The sequence below is a fragment of the Ambystoma mexicanum genome, chromosome 6q (assembly GCF_040938575.1).
Source record: "Ambystoma mexicanum isolate Mex_15411 chromosome 6q, UKY_AmexF1_1, whole genome shotgun sequence".
Lineage (NCBI taxonomy): Eukaryota > Metazoa > Chordata > Amphibia > Caudata > Ambystomatidae > Ambystoma > Ambystoma mexicanum.
The window spans coordinates 1,630,017,787-1,630,037,491 of NC_090937.1; the positions used below are offsets into that span (position 1 = coordinate 1,630,017,787).

The following is a 19,705-nucleotide window of genomic DNA, read 5'->3' on the forward strand; positions in this document are numbered from 1 at the left end:
TGGTTGCAGGTTGTTTGGCTTTGTAAGGCCTACTGCCCGCTTCACTCGAAACTGGGTCTAGGGTTGTCGGTTTGTAGGCTGTAAAAGCCCATAAAAGCTCTTGTTCTCCAACCAGCAGAGTGGCGCAGCGGAAGCGTGCTGGGCCCATAACCCAGAGGTCGATGGATCGAAACCATCCTCTGCTAACTTTTTTCAAATTATGTTTTTGTGTCATGGCATTAGGGCACAAAGAGCTGTAAGTGCCTGGATGCAATGTCATTCCTTGAACTTGCTGCCTCGTTCCACTCTTGCGCTAAATAGGAGAGGGTCCCAGCCCAGCCAACAAAATGTACTGTTCAATCAAACCAAACTTAAAACCAAGCTCCTTTTTTAAGGGGTCCCGGGGAAATGTTGGGCTGACCGGCAAGACCTCATGATGCGAACTGCTTCTGCGTCAAACGCAAGCTTTTTTCATTCCCAGCCAATGACTTATTCTTATTTCTAAGGGCCGCTCCATCAGATAGCCCAGACAGGCAGGCGTTGGTGGTATAGTGGTGAGCATAGCTGCCTTCCAAGCAGTTGACCCCGGTTCGATTCCCGGCCAACGCAGATCAAATCTTTAAATTGTTCAAAATGCATTTTTTGGAAATCAGACTCATGCTGAAAGCAAAGCTGACACACTTTTCGTGAAAATCAAAACCCCATCCAGGAAAGGTTCTTGCATCCTAGTTTCTGCAACTGTCTATCGGTGAGGGGATTGAAGCGAGCAGGGCTCCTGGCCCCTCCCCGACAAAGGCCTGACAAAGGCCTATTCGCCTTGCCCTGACGGGCCAAGGTCCCAGCAGGCCACCGAGCACAGCACCTCAGCCTATTAGAGTGAGGTTTCAGGATCTCTCTCATCCTGTAAACCAACATACTGAAGAAGGTGAAACGTGTGGCTGCGCTCCTCACATGCTGAAGCAGCAGCAGCCCTTTCCCTGAAGCAAAGTTCCTTCATTCCTCCCTCCCATAACCCTTAGCAGGGGATTTATGGTAATTGAGTTGAGTTTCCAAACTGGCCCTTCCTTCCTTCCTTCCCATATCTGCCAGCTCGAGAAGGCTTGTTTTGTTGCACCTGGGAAGTAAAGTATCTATTTGCGAGAGAGAGAGAATGAGAGAGAGAGACAGAGAGAGAGAGACAGAGAGAGAAGGGTAAGGGGTGTTGGCAGTTAGGGTGTGAGCTAGAGAAATGAGGCCTGTCTGCAAAAGGCCATGGGATGGGAGTGCGTGGTTGCAGGTTGTTTGGCTTTGTAAGGCCTACTGCCCGCTTCACTCGAAAATGGGTCTAGGGTTGTCGGTTTGTAGGCTGTAAAAGCCCAGAAAAGCTTTTGTTCTCCAACCAGCAGAGTGGCGCAGCGGAAGCGTGCTGGGCCCATAACCCAGAGGTCGATGGATCGAAACCATCCTCTGCTAACTTTTTTCAAATTATGTTTTTGTGTCATGGCATTAGGGCACAAAGAGCTGTAAGTGCCTGGATGCAATGTCATTCCTTGAACTTGCTGCCTCGTTCCACTCTTGCGCTAAATAGGAGAGGGTCCCAGCCCAGCCAACAAAATGTACTGTTCAATCAAACCAAACTTAAAACCAAGCTCCTTTTTTAAGGGGTCCCGGGGAAATGTTGGGCTGACCGGCAAGACCTCATGATGCGAACTGCTTCTGTGTCAAACGCAAGCTTTTTTCATTCCCAGCCAATGACTTATTCTTATTTCTAAGGGCCGCTCCATCAGATAGCCCAGACAGGCAGGCGTTGGTGGTATAGTGGTGAGCATAGCTGCCTTCCAAGCAGTTGACCCGGGTTCTATTCCCGGCCAACGCAGATCAAATCTTTAAATTGTTCAAAATGCATTTTTTGGAAATCAGACTCATGCTGAAAGCAAAGCTGACACACTTTTCGTGAAAATCAAAACCCCATCCAGGAAAGGTTCTTGCATCCTAGTTTCTGCAACTGTCTATCGGTGAGGGGATTGAAGCGAGCAGGGCTCCTGGCCCCTCCCCGACAAAGCCCTGACGAAGGCCTGACAAAGGCCTATTCGCCTTGCCCTGACGGGCCTTGGTCCCAGCAGGCCACCGAGCACAGCACCTCAGCCTATTAGAGTGAGGTTTCAGGATCTCTCTCATCCTGTAAACCAACATACTGAAGAAGGTGAAACGTGTGGCTGCGCTCCTCACATGCTGAAGCAGCAGCAGCCCTTTCCCTGAAGCAAAGTTCCTTCATTCCTCCCTCCCATAACCCTTAGCAGGGGATTTATGGTAATTGAGTTGAGTTTCCAAACTGGCCCTTCCTTCCTTCCTTCCCATATCTGCCAGCTCGAGAAGGCTTGTTTTGTTGCACCTGGGAAGTAAAGTATCTATTTGCGAGAGAGAGAGAATGAGAGAGAGAGACAGAGAGAGAGAGACAGAGAGAGAAGGGGAAGGGGTGTTGGCAGTTAGGGTGTGAGCTAGAGAAATGAGGCCTGTCTGCAAAAGGCCATGGGATGGGAGTGCGTGGTTGCAGGTTGTTTGGCTTTGTAAGGCCTACTGCCCGCTTCACTCGAAAATGGGTCTAGGGTTGTCGGTTTGTAGGCTGTAAAAGCCCAGAAAAGCTTTTGTTCTCCAACCAGCAGAGTGGCGCAGCGGAAGCGTGCTGGGCCCATAACCCAGAGGTCGATGGATCGAAACCATCCTCTGCTAACTTTTTTCAAATTATGTTTTTGTGTCATGGCATTAGGGCACAAAGAGCTGTAAGTGCCTGGATGCAATGTCATTCCTTGAACTTGCTGCCTCGTTCCACTCTTGCGCTAAATAGGAGAGGGTCCCAGCCCAGCCAACAAAATGTACTGTTCAATCAAACCAAACTTAAAACCAAGCTCCTTTTTTAAGGGGTCCCGGGGAAATGTTGGGCTGACCGGCAAGACCTCATGATGCGAACTGCTTCTGCGTCAAACGCGCAAGCTTTTTTCATTCCCAGCCAATGACTTATTCTTATTTCTAAGGGCCGCTCCATCAGATAGGCCAGACAGGCAGGCGTTGGTGGTATAGTGGTGAGCATAGCTGCCTTCCAAGCAGTTGACCCGGGTTCGATTCCCGGCCAACGCAGATCAAATCTTTAAATTGTTCAAAATGCATTTTTTGGAAATCAGACTCATGCTGAAAGCAAAGCTGACACACTTTTCGTGAAAATCAAAACCCCATCCAGGAAAGGTTCTTGCATCCTAGTTTCTGCAACTGTCTATCGGTGAGGGGATTGAAGCGAGCAGGGCTCCTGGCCCCTCCCCGACAAAGGCCTGACAAAGGCCTATTCGCCTTGCCCTGACGGGCCAAGGTCCCAGCAGGCCACCGAGCACAGCACCTCAGCCTATTAGAGTGAGGTTTCAGGATCTCTCTCATCCTGTAAACCAACATACTGAAGAAGGTGAAACGTGTGGCTGCGCTCCTCACATGCTGAAGCAGCAGCAGCCCTTTCCCTGAAGCAAAGTTCCTTCATTCCTCCCTCCCATAACCCTTTGCAGGGGATTTATGGTAATTGAGTTGAGTTTCCAAACTGGCCCTTCCTTCCTTCCTTCCCATATCTGCCAGCTCGAGAAGGCTTGTTTTGTTGCACCTGGGAAGTAAAGTATCTATTTGCGAGAGCGAGAGAATGAGAGAGAGAGACAGAGAGAGAGAGACAGAGAGAGAAGGGGAAGGGGTGTTGGCAGTTAGGGTGTGAGCTAGAGAAATGAGGCCTGTCTGCAAAAGGCCATGGGATGGGAGTGCGTGGTTGCAGGTTGTTTGGCTTTGTAAGGCCTACTGCCCGCTTCACTCGAAACTGGGTCTAGGGTTGTCGGTTTGTAGGCTGTAAAAGCCCAGAAAAGCTCTTGTTCTCCAACCAGCAGAGTGGCGCAGCGGAAGCGTGTTGGGCCCATAACCCAGAGGTCGATGGATCGAAACCATCCTCTGCTAAGTTTTTTCAAATTATGTTTTTGTGTCATGGCATTAGGGCACAAAGAGCTGTAAGTGCCTGGATGCAATGTCATTCCTTGAACTTGCTGCCTCGTTCCACTCTTGCGCTAAATAGGAGAGGGTCCCAGCCCAGCCAACAAAATGTACTGTTCAATCAAACCAAACTTAAAACCAAGCTCCTTTTTTAAGGGGTCCCGGGGAAATGTTGGGCTGACCGGCAAGACCTCATGATGCGAACTGCTTCTGCGTCAAACGCAAGCTTTTTTCATTCCCAGCCAATGACTTATTCTTATTTCTAAGGGGCGCTCCATCAGATAGCCCAGACAGGCAGGCGTTGGTGGTATAGTGGTGAGCATAGCTGCCTTCCAAGCAGTTGACCCGGGTTCGATTCCCGGCCAACGCAGATCAAATCTTTAAATTGTTCAAAATGCATTTTTTGGAAATCAGACTCATGCTGAAAGCAAAGCTGACACACTTTTCGTGAAAATCAAAACCCCATCCAGGAAAGGTTCTTGCATCCTAGTTTCTGCAACTGTCTATCGATGAGGGGATTGAAGCGAGCAGGGCTCCTGGCCCCTCCCCGACAAAGCCCTGACGAAGGCCTGACAAAGGCCTATTCGCCTTGCCCTGACGGGCAAAGGTCCCAGCAGGCCACCGAGCACAGCACCTCAGCCTATTAGAGTGAGGTTTCAGGATCTCTCTCATCCTGTAAACCAACATACTGAGGAAGGTGAAACGTGTGGCTGCGCTCCTCACATGCTGAAGCAGCAGCAGCCCTTTCCCTGAAGCAATGTTCCTTCATTCCTCCCTCCCATAACCCTTAGCAGGGGATTTATGGTAATTGAGTTGAGTTTCCAAACTGGCCCTTCCTTCCTTCCTTCCCATATCTGCCAGCTCGAGAAGGCTTGTTTTGTTGCACCTGGGAAGTAAAGTATCTATTTGCGAGAGAGAGAGAATGAGAGAGAGAGACAGAGAGAGAGAGACAGAGAGAGAAGGGGAAGGGGTGTTGGCAGTTAGGGTGTGAGCTAGAGAAATGAGGCCTGTCTGCAAAAGGCCATGGGATGGGAGTGCGTGGTTGCAGGTTGTTTGGCTTTGTAAGGCCTACTGCCCGCTTCACTCGAAACTGGGTCTAGGGTTGTCGGTTTGTAGGCTGTAAAAGCCCAGAAAAGCTCTTGTTCTCCAACCAGCAGAGTGGCGCAGCGGAAGCGTGCTGGGCCCATAACCCAGAGGTTGATGGATCGAAACCATCCTCTGCTAACTTTTTTCAAATTATGTTTTTGTGTCATGGCATTAGGGCACAAAGAGCTGTAAGTGCCTGGATGCAATGTCATTCCTTGAACTTGCTGCCTCGTTCCACTCTTGCGCTAAATAGGAGAGGGTCCCAGCCCAGCCAACAAAATGTACTGTTCAATCAAACCAAACTTAAAACCAAGCTCCTTTTTTAAGGGGTCCCGGGGAAATGTTGGGCTGACCGGCAAGACCTCATGATGCGAACTGCTTCTGCGTCAAACGCAAGCTTTTTTCATTCCCAGCCAATGACTTATTCTTATTTCTAAGGGCCGCTCCATCAGATAGCCCAGACAGGCAGGCGTTGGTGGTATAGTGGTGAGCATAGCTGCCTTCCAAGCAGTTGACCCCGGTTCGATTCCCGGCCAACGCAGATCAAATCTTTAAATTGTTCAAAATGCATTTTTTGGAAATCAGACTCATGCTGAAAGCAAAGCTGACACACTTTTCGTGAAAATCAAAACCCCATCCAGGAAAGGTTCTTGCATCCTAGTTTCTGCAACTGTCTATCGGTGAGGGGATTGAAGCGAGCAGGGCTCCTGGCCCCTCCCCGACAAAGCCCTGACGAAGGCCTGACAAAGGCCTATTCGCCTTGCCCTGACGGGCCTTGGTCCCAGCAGGCCACCGAGCACAGCACCTCAGCCTATTAGAGTGAGGTTTCAGGATCTCTCTCATCCTGTAAACCAACATACTGAAGAAGGTGAAACGTGTGGCTGCGCTCCTCACATGCTGAAGCAGCAGCAGCCCTTTCCCTGAAGCAAAGTTCCTTCATTCCTCCCTCCCATAACCCTTAGCAGGGGATTTATGGTAATTGAGTTGAGTTTCCAAACTGGCCCTTCCTTCCTTCCTTCCCATATCTGCCAGCTCGAGAAGGCTTGTTTTGTTGCACCTGGGAAGTAAAGTATCTATTTGCGAGAGAGAGAGAATGAGAGAGAGAGACAGAGAGAGAGAGACAGAGAGAGAAGGGGAAGGGGTGTTGGCAGTTAGGGTGTGAGCTAGAGAAATGAGGCCTGTCTGCAAAAGGCCATGGGATGGGAGTGCGTGGTTGCAGGTTGTTTGGCTTTGTAAGGCCTACTGCCCGCTTCACTCGAAAATGGGTCTAGGGTTGTCGGTTTGTAGGCTGTAAAAGCCCAGAAAAGCTTTTGTTCTCCAACCAGCAGAGTGGCGCAGCGGAAGCGTGCTGGGCCCATAACCCAGAGGTCGATGGATCGAAACCATCCTCTGCTAACTTTTTTCAAATTATGTTTTTGTGTCATGGCATTAGGGCACAAAGAGCTGTAAGTGCCTGGATGCAATGTCATTCCTTGAACTTGCTGCCTCGTTCCACTCTTGCGCTAAATAGGAGAGGGTCCCAGCCCAGCCAACAAAATGTACTGTTCAATCAAACCAAACTTAAAACCAAGCTCCTTTTTTAAGGGGTCCCGGGGAAATGTTGGGCTGACCGGCAAGACCTCATGATGCGAACTGCTTCTGCGTCAAACGCGCAAGCTTTTTTCATTCCCAGCCAATGACTTATTCTTATTTCTAAGGGCCGCTCCATCAGATAGGCCAGACAGGCAGGCGTTGGTGGTATAGTGGTGAGCATAGCTGCCTTCCAAGCAGTTGACCCGGGTTCGATTCCCGGCCAACGCAGATCAAATCTTTAAATTGTTCAAAATGCATTTTTTGGAAATCAGACTCATGCTGAAAGCAAAGCTGACACACTTTTCGTGAAAATCAAAACCCCATCCAGGAAAGGTTCTTGCATCCTAGTTTCTGCAACTGTCTATCGGTGAGGGGATTGAAGCGAGCAGGGCTCCTGGCCCCTCCCCGACAAAGGCCTGACAAAGGCCTATTCGCCTTGCCCTGACGGGCCAAGGTCCCAGCAGGCCACCGAGCACAGCACCTCAGCCTATTAGAGTGAGGTTTCAGGATCTCTCTCATCCTGTAAACCAACATACTGAAGAAGGTGAAACGTGTGGCTGCGCTCCTCACATGCTGAAGCAGCAGCAGCCCTTTCCCTGAAGCAAAGTTCCTTCATTCCTCCCTCCCATAACCCTTTGCAGGGGATTTATGGTAATTGAGTTGAGTTTCCAAACTGGCCCTTCCTTCCTTCCTTCCCATATCTGCCAGCTCGAGAAGGCTTGTTTTGTTGCACCTGGGAAGTAAAGTATCTATTTGCGAGAGCGAGAGAATGAGAGAGAGAGACAGAGAGAGAGAGACAGAGAGAGAAGGGGAAGGGGTGTTGGCAGTTAGGGTGTGAGCTAGAGAAATGAGGCCTGTCTGCAAAAGGCCATGGGATGGGAGTGCGTGGTTGCAGGTTGTTTGGCTTTGTAAGGCCTACTGCCCGCTTCACTCGAAACTGGGTCTAGGGTTGTCGGTTTGTAGGCTGTAAAAGCCCAGAAAAGCTCTTGTTCTCCAACCAGCAGAGTGGCGCAGCGGAAGCGTGTTGGGCCCATAACCCAGAGGTCAATGGATCGAAACCATCCTCTGCTAAGTTTTTTCAAATTATGTTTTTGTGTCATGGCATTAGGGCACAAAGAGCTGTAAGTGCCTGGATGCAATGTCATTCCTTGAACTTGCTGCCTCGTTCCACTCTTGCGCTAAATAGGAGAGGGTCCCAGCCCAGCCAACAAAATGTACTGTTCAATCAAACCAAACTTAAAACCAAGCTCCTTTTTTAAGGGGTCCCGGGGAAATGTTGGGCTGACCGGCAAGACCTCATGATGCGAACTGCTTCTGCGTCAAACGCAAGCTTTTTTCATTCCCAGCCAATGACTTATTCTTATTTCTAAGGGGCGCTCCATCAGATAGCCCAGACAGGCAGGCGTTGGTGGTATAGTGGTGAGCATAGCTGCCTTCCAAGCAGTTGACCCGGGTTCGATTCCCGGCCAACGCAGATCAAATCTTTAAATTGTTCAAAATGCATTTTTTGGAAATCAGACTCATGCTGAAAGCAAAGCTGACACACTTTTCGTGAAAATCAAAACCCCATCCAGGAAAGGTTCTTGCATCCTAGTTTCTGCAACTGTCTATCGATGAGGGGATTGAAGCGAGCAGGGCTCCTGGCCCCTCCCCGACAAAGCCCTGACGAAGGCCTGACAAAGGCCTATTCGCCTTGCCCTGACGGGCAAAGGTCCCAGCAGGCCACCGAGCACAGCACCTCAGCCTATTAGAGTGAGGTTTCAGGATCTCTCTCATCCTGTAAACCAACATACTGAGGAAGGTGAAACGTGTGGCTGCGCTCCTCACATGCTGAAGCAGCAGCAGCCCTTTCCCTGAAGCAATGTTCCTTCATTCCTCCCTCCCATAACCCTTAGCAGGGGATTTATGGTAATTGAGTTGAGTTTCCAAACTGGCCCTTCCTTCCTTCCTTCCCATATCTGCCAGCTCGAGAAGGCTTGTTTTGTTGCACCTGGGAAGTAAAGTATCTATTTGCGAGAGAGAGAGAATGAGAGAGAGAGACAGAGAGAGAGAGACAGAGAGAGAAGGGGAAGGGGTGTTGGCAGTTAGGGTGTGAGCTAGAGAAATGAGGCCTGTCTGCAAAAGGCCATGGGATGGGAGTGCGTGGTTGCAGGTTGTTTGGCTTTGTAAGGCCTACTGCCCGCTTCACTCGAAACTGGGTCTAGGGTTGTCGGTTTGTAGGCTGTAAAAGCCCAGAAAAGCTCTTGTTCTCCAACCAGCAGAGTGGCGCAGCGGAAGCGTGCTGGGCCCATAACCCAGAGGTCGATGGATCGAAACCATCCTCTGCTAACTTTTTTCAAATTATGTTTTTGTGTCATGGCATTAGGGCACAAAGAGCTGTAAGTGCCTGGATGCAATGTCATTCCTTGAACTTGCTGCCTCGTTCCACTCTTGCGCTAAATAGGAGAGGGTCCCAGCCCAGCCAACAAAATGTACTGTTCAATCAAACCAAACTTAAAACCAAGCTCCTTTTTTAAGGGGTCCCGGGGAAATGTTGGGCTGACCGGCAAGACCTCATGATGCGAACTGCTTCTGCGTCAAACGCAAGCTTTTTTCATTCCCAGCCAATGACTTATTCTTATTTCTAAGGGCCGCTCCATCAGATAGCCCAGACAGGCAGGCGTTGGTGGTATAGTGGTGAGCATAGCTGCCTTCCAAGCAGTTGACCCCGGTTCGATTCCCGGCCAACGCAGATCAAATCTTTAAATTGTTCAAAATGCATTTTTTGGAAATCAGACTCATGCTGAAAGCAAAGCTGACACACTTTTCGTGAAAATCAAAACCCCATCCAGGAAAGGTTCTTGCATCCTAGTTTCTGCAACTGTCTATCGGTGAGGGGATTGAAGCGAGCAGGGCTCCTGGCCCCTCCCCGACAAAGCCCTGACGAAGGCCTGACAAAGGCCTATTCGCCTTGCCCTGACGGGCCTTGGTCCCAGCAGGCCACCGAGCACAGCACCTCAGCCTATTAGAGTGAGGTTTCAGGATCTCTCTCATCCTGTAAACCAACATACTGAAGAAGGTGAAACGTGTGGCTGCGCTCCTCACATGCTGAAGCAGCAGCAGCCCTTTCCCTGAAGCAAAGTTCCTTCATTCCTCCCTCCCATAACCCTTAGCAGGGGATTTATGGTAATTGAGTTGAGTTTCCAAACTGGCCCTTCCTTCCTTCCTTCCCATATCTGCCAGCTCGAGAAGGCTTGTTTTGTTGCACCTGGGAAGTAAAGTATCTATTTGCGAGAGAGAGAGAATGAGAGAGAGAGACAGAGAGAGAGAGACAGAGAGAGAAGGGGAAGGGGTGTTGGCAGTTAGGGTGTGAGCTAGAGAAATGAGGCCTGTCTGCAAAAGGCCATGGGATGGGAGTGCGTGGTTGCAGGTTGTTTGGCTTTGTAAGGCCTACTGCCCGCTTCACTCGAAACTGGGTCTAGGGTTGTCGGTTTGTAGGCTGTAAAAGCCCATAAAAGCTCTTGTTCTCCAACCAGCAGAGTGGCGCAGCGGAAGCGTGCTGGGCCCATAACCCAGAGGTCGATGGATCGAAACCATCCTCTGCTAACTTTTTTCAAATTATGTTTTTGTGTCATGGCATTAGGGCACAAAGAGCTGTAAGTGCCTGGATGCAATGTCATTCCTTGAACTTGCTGCCTCGTTCCACTCTTGCGCTAAATAGGAGAGGGTCCCAGCCCAGCCAACAAAATGTACTGTTCAATCAAACCAAACTTAAAACCAAGCTCCTTTTTTAAGGGGTCCCGGGGAAATGTTGGGCTGACCGGCAAGACCTCATGATGCGAACTGCTTCTGCGTCAAACGCAAGCTTTTTTCATTCCCAGCCAATGACTTATTCTTATTTCTAAGGGCCGCTCCATCAGATAGCCCAGACAGGCAGGCGTTGGTGGTATAGTGGTGAGCATAGCTGCCTTCCAAGCAGTTGACCCGGGTTCGATTCCCGGCCAACGCAGATCAAATCTTTAAATTGTTCAAAATGCATTTTTTGGAAATCAGACTCATGCTGAAAGCAAAGCTGACACACTTTTCGTGAAAATCAAAACCCCATCCAGGAAAGGTTCTTGCATCCTAGTTTCTGCAACTGTCTATCGGTGAGGGGATTGAAGCGAGCAGGGCTCCTGGCCCCTCCCCGACAAAGGCCTGACAAAGGCCTATTCGCCTTGCCCTGACGGGCCAAGGTCCCAGCAGGCCACCGAGCACAGCACCTCAGCCTATTAGAGTGAGGTTTCAGGATCTCTCTCATCCTGTAAACCAACATACTGAAGAAGGTGAAACGTGTGGCTGCGCTCCTCACATGCTGAAGCAGCAGCAGCCCTTTCCCTGAAGCAAAGTTCCTTCATTCCTCCCTCCCATAACCCTTAGCAGGGGATTTATGGTAATTGAGTTGAGTTTCCAAACTGGCCCTTCCTTCCTTCCTTCCCATATCTGCCAGCTCGAGAAGGCTTGTTTTGTTGCACCTGGGAAGTAAAGTATCTATTTGCGAGAGAGAGAGAATGAGAGAGAGAGACAGAGAGAGAGAGACAGAGAGAGAAGGGGAAGGGGTGTTGGCAGTTAGGGTGTGAGCTAGAGAAATGAGGCCTGTCTGCAAAAGGCCATGGGATGGGAGTGCGTGGTTGCAGGTTGTTTGGCTTTGTAAGGCCTACTGCCCGCTTCACTCGAAACTGGGTCTAGGGTTGTCGGTTTGTAGGCTGTAAAAGCCCAGAAAAGCTCTTGTTCTCCAACCAGCAGAGTGGCGCAGCGGAAGCGTGCTGGGCCCATAACCCAGAGGTCGATGGATCGAAACCATCCTCTGCTAAGTTTTTTCAAATTATGTTTTTGTGTCATGGCATTAGGGCACAAAGAGCTGTAAGTGCCTGGATGCAATGTCATTCCTTGAACTTGCTGCCTCGTTCCACTCTTGCGCTAAATAGGAGAGGGTCCCAGCCCAGCCAACAAAATGTACTGTTCAATCAAACCAAACTTAAAACCAAGCTCCTTTTTTAAGGGGTCCCGGGGAAATGTTGGGCTGACCTGCAAGACCTCATGATGCGAACTGCTTCTGCGTCAAACGCAAGCTTTTTTCATTCCCAGCCAATGACTTATTCTTATTTCTAAGGGGCGCTCCATCAGCTAGCCAAGACAGGCAGGCGTTGGTGGTATAGTGGTGAGCATAGCTGCCTTCCAAGCAGTTGACCCGGGTTCGATTCCCTGCCAACGCAGATCAAATCTTTAAATTGTTCAAAATGCATTTTTTGGAAATCAGACTCATGCTGAAAGCAAAGCTGACACACTTTTCGTGAAAATCAAAACCCCATCCAGGAAAGGTTCTTGCATCCTAGTTTCTGCAACTGTCTATCGATGAGGGGATTGAAGCGAGCAGGGCTCCTGGCCCCTCCGCGACAAAGCCCTGACGAAGGCCTGACAAAGGCCTATTCGCCTTGCCCTGACGGGCAAAGGTCCCAGCAGGCCACCGAGCACAGCACCTCAGCCTATTAGAGTGAGGTTTCAGGATCTCTCTCATCCTGTAAACCAACATACTGAGGAAGGTGAAACGTGTGGCTGCGCTCCTCACATGCTGAAGCAGCAGCAGCCCTTTCCCTGAAGCAATGTTCCTTCATTCCTCCCTCCCATAACCCTTAGCAGGGGATTTATGGTAATTGAGTTGAGTTTCCAAACTGGCCCTTCCTTCCTTCCTTCCCATATCTGCCAGCTCGAGAAGGCTTGTTTTGTTGCACCTGGGAAGTAAAGTATCTATTTGCGAGAGAGAGAGAATGAGAGAGAGAGACAGAGAGAGAGAGACCGAGAGAGAAGGGGAAGGGGTGTTGGCAGTTAGGGTGTGAGCTAGAGAAATGAGGCCTGTCTGCAAAAGGCCATGGGATGGGAGTGCGTGGTTGCAGGTTGTTTGGCTTTGTAAGGCCTACTGCCCGCTTCACTCGAAACTGGGTCTAGGGTTGTCGGTTTGTAGGCTGTAAAAGCCCAGAAAAGCTCTTGTTCTCCAACCAGCAGAGTGGCGCAGCGGAAGCATGCTGGGCCCATAACCCAGAGGTCGATGGATTGAAACCATCCTCTGCTAAGTTTTTTCAAATTATGTTTTTGTGTCATGGCATTAGGGCACAAAGAGCTGTAAGTGCCTGGATGCAATGTCATTCCTTGAACTTGCTGCCTCGTTCCACTCTTGCGCTAAATAGGAGAGGGTCCCAGCCCAGCCAACAAAATGTACTGTTCAATCAAACCAAACTTAAAACCAAGCTCCTTTTTTAAGGGGTCCCGGGGAAATGTTGGGCTGACCGGCAAGACCTCATGATGCGAACTGCTTCTGCGTCAAACGCAAGCTTTTTTCATTCCCAGCCAATGACTTATTCTTATTTCTAAGGGGCGCTCCATCACATAGCCCAGACAGGCAGGCGTTGGTGTTATAGTGGTGAGCATAGCTGCCTTCCCAGCAGTTGACCCGGGTTCGATTCCCGGCCAACGCAGATCAAATCTTTAAATTGTTCAAAATGCATTTTTGGGAAATCAGACTCATGCTGAAAGCAAAGCTGACACACTTTTCGCGAAAATCAAAACCCCATCCAGGAAAGGTTCTTGCATCCTAGTTTCTGCAACTGTCTATCGGTGAGGGGATTGAAGCGAGCAGGGCTTCTGGCCCCTCCCCGACAAAGCCCTGACGAAGGCCTGACAAAGGCCTATTCGCCTTGCCCTGACGGGCAAAGGTCCCAGCAGGCCACCGAGCACAGCACCTCAGCCTATTAGAGTGAGGTTTCAGGATCTCTCTCATCCTGTAAACCAACATACTGAGGAAGGTGAAACGTGTGGCTGTGCTCCTCACATGCTGAAGCAGCAGCAGCCCTTTCCCTGAAGCAAAGTTCCTTCATTCCTCCCTCCCATAACCCTTAGCAGGGGATTTATGGTAATTGAGTTGAGTTTCCAAACTGGCCCTTCCTTACTTCCTTCCCATATCTGCCAGCTCGAGAAGGCTTGTTTTGTTGCACCTGGGACGTAAAGTATCTATTTGCGAGAGAGAGAGAATGAGAGAGAGAGACAGAGAGAGAGAGACAGAGAGAGAAGGGGAAGGGGTGTTGGCAGTTAGGGTGTGAGCTAGAGAAATGAGGCCTGTCTGCAAAAGGCCATGGGATGGGAGTGCGTGGTTGCAGGTTGTTTGGCTTTGTAAGGCCTACTGCCCGCTTCACTCGAAACTGGGTCTAGGGTTGTCGGTTTGTAGGGTGTAAAAGCCCAGAAAAGCTCTTGTTCTCCAACCAGCAGATTGGCGCAGCGGAAGCGTGCTGGGCCCATAACCCAGAGGTCGATGGATCGAAACCATCCTCTGCTAAGTTTTTTCAAATTATGTTTTTGTGTCATGGCATTAGGGCACAAAGAGCTGTAAGTGCCTGGATGCAATGTCATTCCTTGAACTTGCTGCCTCGTTCCACTCTTGCGCTAAATAGGAGAGGGTCCCAGCCCAGCCAACAAAATGTACTGTTCAATCAAACCAAACTTAAAACCAAGCTCCTTTTTTAAGGGGTCCCGGGGAAATGTTGGGCTGACCGGCAAGACCTCATGATGCGAACTGCTTCTGCGTCAAACGCAAGCTTTTTTCATTCCCAGCCAATGACTTATTCTTATTTCTAAGGGGCGCTCCATCACATAGCCCAGACAGGCAGGCGTTGGTGGTATAGTGGTGAGCATAGCTGCCTTGCAAGCAGTTGACCTGGATTCCGCAGATCAAATCTTTAAATTGTTCAAAATGCATTTTTGGGAAATCAGACTCATGCTGAAAGCAAAGCTGACACACTTTTCGCGAAAATCAAAACCCCATCCAGGAAAGGTTCTTGCATCCTAGTTTCTGCAACTGTCTATCGGTGAGGGGATTGAAGCGAGCAGGGCTCCTGGCCCCTCCCCGACAAAGCCCTGACGAAGGCCTGACAAAGGCCTATTCGCCTTGCCCTGACGGGCAAAGGTCCCAGCAGGCCACCGAGCACAGCACCTCAGCCTATTAGAGTGAGGATTCAGGATCTCTCTCATCCTGTAAACCAACATACTGAGGAAGGTGAAACGTGTGGCTGCGCTCCTCACATGCTGAAGCAGCTGCAGCCCTTTCCCTGAAGCAAAGTTCCTTCATTCCTCCCTCCCATAACCCTTAGCAGGGGATTTATGGTAATTGAGTTGAGTTTCCAAACTGGCCCTTCCTTCCTTCCTTCCCATATCTGCCAGCTCGAGAAGGCTTGTTTTGTTGCACCTGGGAAGTAAAGTATCTATTTGCGAGAGAGAGAGAATGAGAGAAAGAGACAGAGAGAGGGAGACAGAGAGAGAAGGGGAAGGGGTGTTGGCAGTTAGGGTGTGAGCTAGAGAAATGAGGCCTGTCTGCAAAAGGCCATGGGATGGGAGTGCGTGGTTGCAGGTTGTTTGGCTTTGTAAGGCCTACTGCCCGCTTCACTCGAAACTGGGTCTAGGGTTGTCGGTTTGTAGGCTGTAAAAGCCCAGAAAAGCTCTTGTTCTCCAACCAGCAGAGTGGTGCAGCGGAAGCGTGCTGGGCCCATAACCCAGAGGTCGATGGATTGAAACCATCCTCTGCTAACTTTTTTCAAATTATGTTTTTGTGTCATGGCATTAGGGCACAAAGAGCTGTAAGTGCCTGGATGCAATGTCATTCCTTGAACTTGCTGCCTCGTTCCACTCTTGCGCTAAATAGGAGAGGGTCCCAGCCCAGCCAACAAAATGAACTGTTCAATCAAACCAAACTTAAAACCAAGCTCCTTTTTTAAGGGGTCCCGGGGAAATGTTGGGCTGACCGGCAAGACCTCATGATGCGAACTGCTTCTGCGTCAAAGGCAAGCTTTTTTCATTCCCGGCCAATGACTTATTCTTATTTCTAAGGGGCGCTCCATCAGATATCCCAGACAGGCAGGCGTTGGTGGTATAGTTGTGAGCATATCTGCCTTCCAAGCAGTTGACCCGGGTTCGATTCCCGGCCAACGCAGATCAAATCTTTAAATTGTTCAAAATGCATTTTTTGGAAATCAGACTCATGCTGAAAGCAAAGCTGACACACTTTTCGTGAAAATCAAAACCCCATCCAGGAAAGGTTCTTGCATCCTAGTTTCTGCAACTGTCTATCGGTGAGGGGATTGAAGCGAGCCGGGCTCCTGGCCCCTCCCCGACAAAGCCCTGACGAAGGCCTGACAAAGGCCTATTCGCCTTGCCCTGACGGGCAAAGGTCCCAGCAGGCCACCGAGCACAGCACCTCAGCCTATTAGAGTGAGGTTTCAGGATCTCTCTCATCCTGTAAACCAACATACTGAGGAAGGTGAAACGTGTGGCTGCGCTCCTCACATGCTGAAGCAGCAGCAGCCCTTTCCCTGAAGCAAAGTTCCTTCATTCCTCCCTCCCATAACCCTTAGCAGGGGATTTATGGTAATTGAGTTGAGTTTCCAAACTGGCCCTTCCTTCCTTCCTTCCCATATCTGCCAGCTCGAGAAGGCTTGTTTTGTTGCACCTGGGAAGTAAAGTATCTATTTGCGAGAGAGAGAGAATGAGAGAGAGAGACAGAGAGAGAGAGACAGAGAAAGAAGGGGAAGGGGTGTTGGCAGTTAGGGTGTGAGCTAGAGAAATGAGGCCTGTCTGCAAAAGGCCATGGGATGGGAGTGCGTGGTTGCAGGTTGTTTGGCTTTGTAAGGCCTACTGCCCGCTTCACTCGAAACTGGGTCTAGGGTTGTCGGTTTGTAGGCTGTAAAAGCCCAGAAAAGCTCTTGTTCTCCAACCAGCAGAGTGGCGCAGCGGAAGCATGCTGGGCCCATAACCCAGAGGTCGATGGATTGAAACCATCCTCTGCTAAGTTTTTTCAAATTATGTTTTTGTGTCATGGCATTAGGGCACAAAGAGCTGTAAGTGCCTGGATGCAATGTCATTCCTTGAACTTGCTGCCTCGTTCCACTCTTGCGCTAAATAGGAGAGGGTCCCAGCCCAGCCAACAAAATGTACTGTTCAATCAAACCAAACTTAAAACCAAGCTCCTTTTTTAAGGGGTCCCGGGGAAATGTTGGGCTGACCGGCAAGACCTCATGATGCGAACTGCTTCTGCGTCAAACGCAAGCTTTTTTCATTCCCAGCCAATGACTTATTCTTATTTCTAAGGGGCGCTCCATCACATAGCCCAGACAGGCAGGCGTTGGTGTTATAGTGGTGAGCATAGCTGCCTTCCCAGCAGTTGACCCGGGTTCGATTCCCGGCCAACGCAGATCAAATCTTTAAATTGTTCAAAATGCATTTTTGGGAAATCAGACTCATGCTGAAAGCAAAGCTGACACACTTTTCGCGAAAATCAAAACCCCATCCAGGAAAGGTTCTTGCATCCTAGTTTCTGCAACTGTCTATCGGTGAGGGGATTGAAGCGAGCAGGGCTTCTGGCCCCTCCCCGACAAAGCCCTGACGAAGGCCTGACAAAGGCCTATTCGCCTTGCCCTGACGGGCAAAGGTCCCAGCAGGCCACCGAGCACAGCACCTCAGCCTATTAGAGTGAGGTTTCAGGATCTCTCTCATCCTGTAAACCAACATACTGAGGAAGGTGAAACGTGTGGCTGTGCTCCTCACATGCTGAAGCAGCAGCAGCCCTTTCCCTGAAGCAAAGTTCCTTCATTCCTCCCTCCCATAACCCTTAGCAGGGGATTTATGGTAATTGAGTTGAGTTTCCAAACTGGCCCTTCCTTACTTCCTTCCCATATCTGCCAGCTCGAGAAGGCTTGTTTTGTTGCACCTGGGACGTAAAGTATCTATTTGCGAGAGAGAGAGAATGAGAGAGAGAGACAGAGAGAGAGAGACAGAGAGAGAAGGGGAAGGGGTGTTGGCAGTTAGGGTGTGAGCTAGAGAAATGAGGCCTGTCTGCAAAAGGCCATGGGATGGGAGTGCGTGGTTGCAGGTTGTTTGGCTTTGTAAGGCCTACTGCCCGCTTCACTCGAAACTGGGTCTAGGGTTGTCGGTTTGTAGGGTGTAAAAGCCCAGAAAAGCTCTTGTTCTCCAACCAGCAGATTGGCGCAGCGGAAGCGTGCTGGGCCCATAACCCAGAGGTCGATGGATCGAAACCATCCTCTGCTAAGTTTTTTCAAATTATGTTTTTGTGTCATGGCATTAGGGCACAAAGAGCTGTAAGTGCCTGGATGCAATGTCATTCCTTGAACTTGCTGCCTCGTTCCACTCTTGCGCTAAATAGGAGAGGGTCCCAGCCCAGCCAACAAAATGTACTGTTCAATCAAACCAAACTTAAAACCAAGCTCCTTTTTTAAGGGGTCCCGGGGAAATGTTGGGCTGACCGGCAAGACCTCATGATGCGAACTGCTTCTGCGTCAAACGCAAGCTTTTTTCATTCCCAGCCAATGACTTATTCTTATTTCTAAGGGGCGCTCCATCACATAGCCCAGACAGGCAGGCGTTGGTGGTATAGTGGTGAGCATAGCTGCCTTGCAAGCAGTTGACCTGGATTCCGCAGATCAAATCTTTAAATTGTTCAAAATGCATTTTTGGGAAATCAGACTCATGCTGAAAGCAAAGCTGACACACTTTTCGCGAAAATCAAAACCCCATCCAGGAAAGGTTCTTGCATCCTAGTTTCTGCAACTGTCTATCGGTGAGGGGATTGAAGCGAGCAGGGCTCCTGGCCCCTCCCCGACAAAGCCCTGACGAAGGCCTGACAAAGGCCTATTCGCCTTGCCCTGACGGGCAAAGGTCCCAGCAGGCCACCGAGCACAGCACCTCAGCCTATTAGAGTGAGGATTCAGGATCTCTCTCATCCTGTAAACCAACATACTGAGGAAGGTGAAACGTGTGGCTGCGCTCCTCACATGCTGAAGCAGCTGCAGCCCTTTCCCTGAAGCAAAGTTCCTTCATTCCTCCCTCCCATAACCCTTAGCAGGGGATTTATGGTAATTGAGTTGAGTTTCCAAACTGGCCCTTCCTTCCTTCCTTCCCATATCTGCCAGCTCGAGAAGGCTTGTTTTGTTGCACCTGGGAAGTAAAGTATCTATTTGCGAGAGAGAGAGAATGAGAGAAAGAGACAGAGAGAGGGAGACAGAGAGAGAAGGGGAAGGGGTGTTGGCAGTTAGGGTGTGAGCTAGAGAAATGAGGCCTGTCTGCAAAAGGCCATGGGATGGGAGTGCGTGGTTGCAGGTTGTTTGGCTTTGTAAGGCCTACTGCCCGCTTCACTCGAAACTGGGTCTAGGGTTGTCGGTTTGTAGGCTGTAAAAGCCCAGAAAAGCTCTTGTTCTCCAACCAGCAGAGTGGTGCAGCGGAAGCGTGCTGGGCCCATAACCCAGAGGTCGATGGATTGAAACCATCCTCTGCTAACTTTTTTCAAATTATGTTTTTGTGTCATGGCATTAGGGCACAAAGAGCTGTAAGTGCCTGGATGCAATGTCATTCCTTGAACTTGCTGCCTCGTTCCACTCTTGCGCTAAATAGGAGAGGGTCCCAGCCCAGCCAACAAAATGAACTGTTCAATCAAACCAAACTTAAAACCAAGCTCCTTTTTTAAGGGGTCCCGGGGAAATGTTGGGCTGACCGGCAAGACCTCATGATGCGAACTGCTTCTGCGTCAAAGGCAAGCTTTTTTCATTCCCGGCCAATGACTTATTCTTATTTCTAAGGGGCGCTCCATCAGATATCCCAGACAGGCAGGCGTTGGTGGTATAGTTGTGAGCATATCTGCCTTCCAAGCAGTTGACCCGGGTTCGATTCCCGGCCAACGCAGATCAAATCTTTAAATTGTTCAAAATGCATTTTTTGGAAATCAGACTCATGCTGAAAGCAAAGCTGACACACTTTTCGTGAAAATCAAAACCCCATCCAGGAAAGGTTCTTGCATCCTAGTTTCTGCAACTGTCTATCGGTGAGGGGATTGAAGCGAGCAGGGCTCCTGGCCCCTCCCCGACAAAGCCCTGACGAAGGCATGACAAAGGCCTATTCGCCTTGCCCTGACGGGCAAAGGTCCCAGCAGGCCACCGAGCACAGCACCTCAGCCTATTAGAGTGAGGTTTCAGGATCTCTCTCATCCTGTAAACCAACATACTGAGGAAGG

The 19,705-nt window shown here is 49.9% G+C and overlaps 5 non-coding genes across 5 annotated transcripts; all 5 read left to right on the forward strand.

Moving 5' to 3' along the window:
• The first annotated feature begins 3,021 nt into the window (after window positions 1-3,021).
• TRNAG-UCC (transfer RNA glycine (anticodon UCC)) lies at window positions 3,022-3,093 on the forward strand. The gene has a single exon. It is a non-coding gene; the product is annotated as a tRNA-Gly (tRNA).
• Window positions 3,094-4,267: 1,174 nt separating this feature from the next.
• TRNAG-UCC (transfer RNA glycine (anticodon UCC)) lies at window positions 4,268-4,339 on the forward strand. The gene has a single exon. It is a non-coding gene; the product is annotated as a tRNA-Gly (tRNA).
• Window positions 4,340-6,783: 2,444 nt separating this feature from the next.
• On the forward strand, window positions 6,784-6,855 carry TRNAG-UCC (transfer RNA glycine (anticodon UCC)). Its single transcript has one exon. It is a non-coding gene; the product is annotated as a tRNA-Gly (tRNA).
• Window positions 6,856-8,029: 1,174 nt separating this feature from the next.
• TRNAG-UCC (transfer RNA glycine (anticodon UCC)) lies at window positions 8,030-8,101 on the forward strand. The gene has a single exon. It is a non-coding gene; the product is annotated as a tRNA-Gly (tRNA).
• A 2,442-nt stretch (window positions 8,102-10,543) lies between these two features.
• On the forward strand, window positions 10,544-10,615 carry TRNAG-UCC (transfer RNA glycine (anticodon UCC)). The gene has a single exon. It is a non-coding gene; the product is annotated as a tRNA-Gly (tRNA).
• The last annotated feature ends 9,090 nt before the right edge of the window (window positions 10,616-19,705 follow it).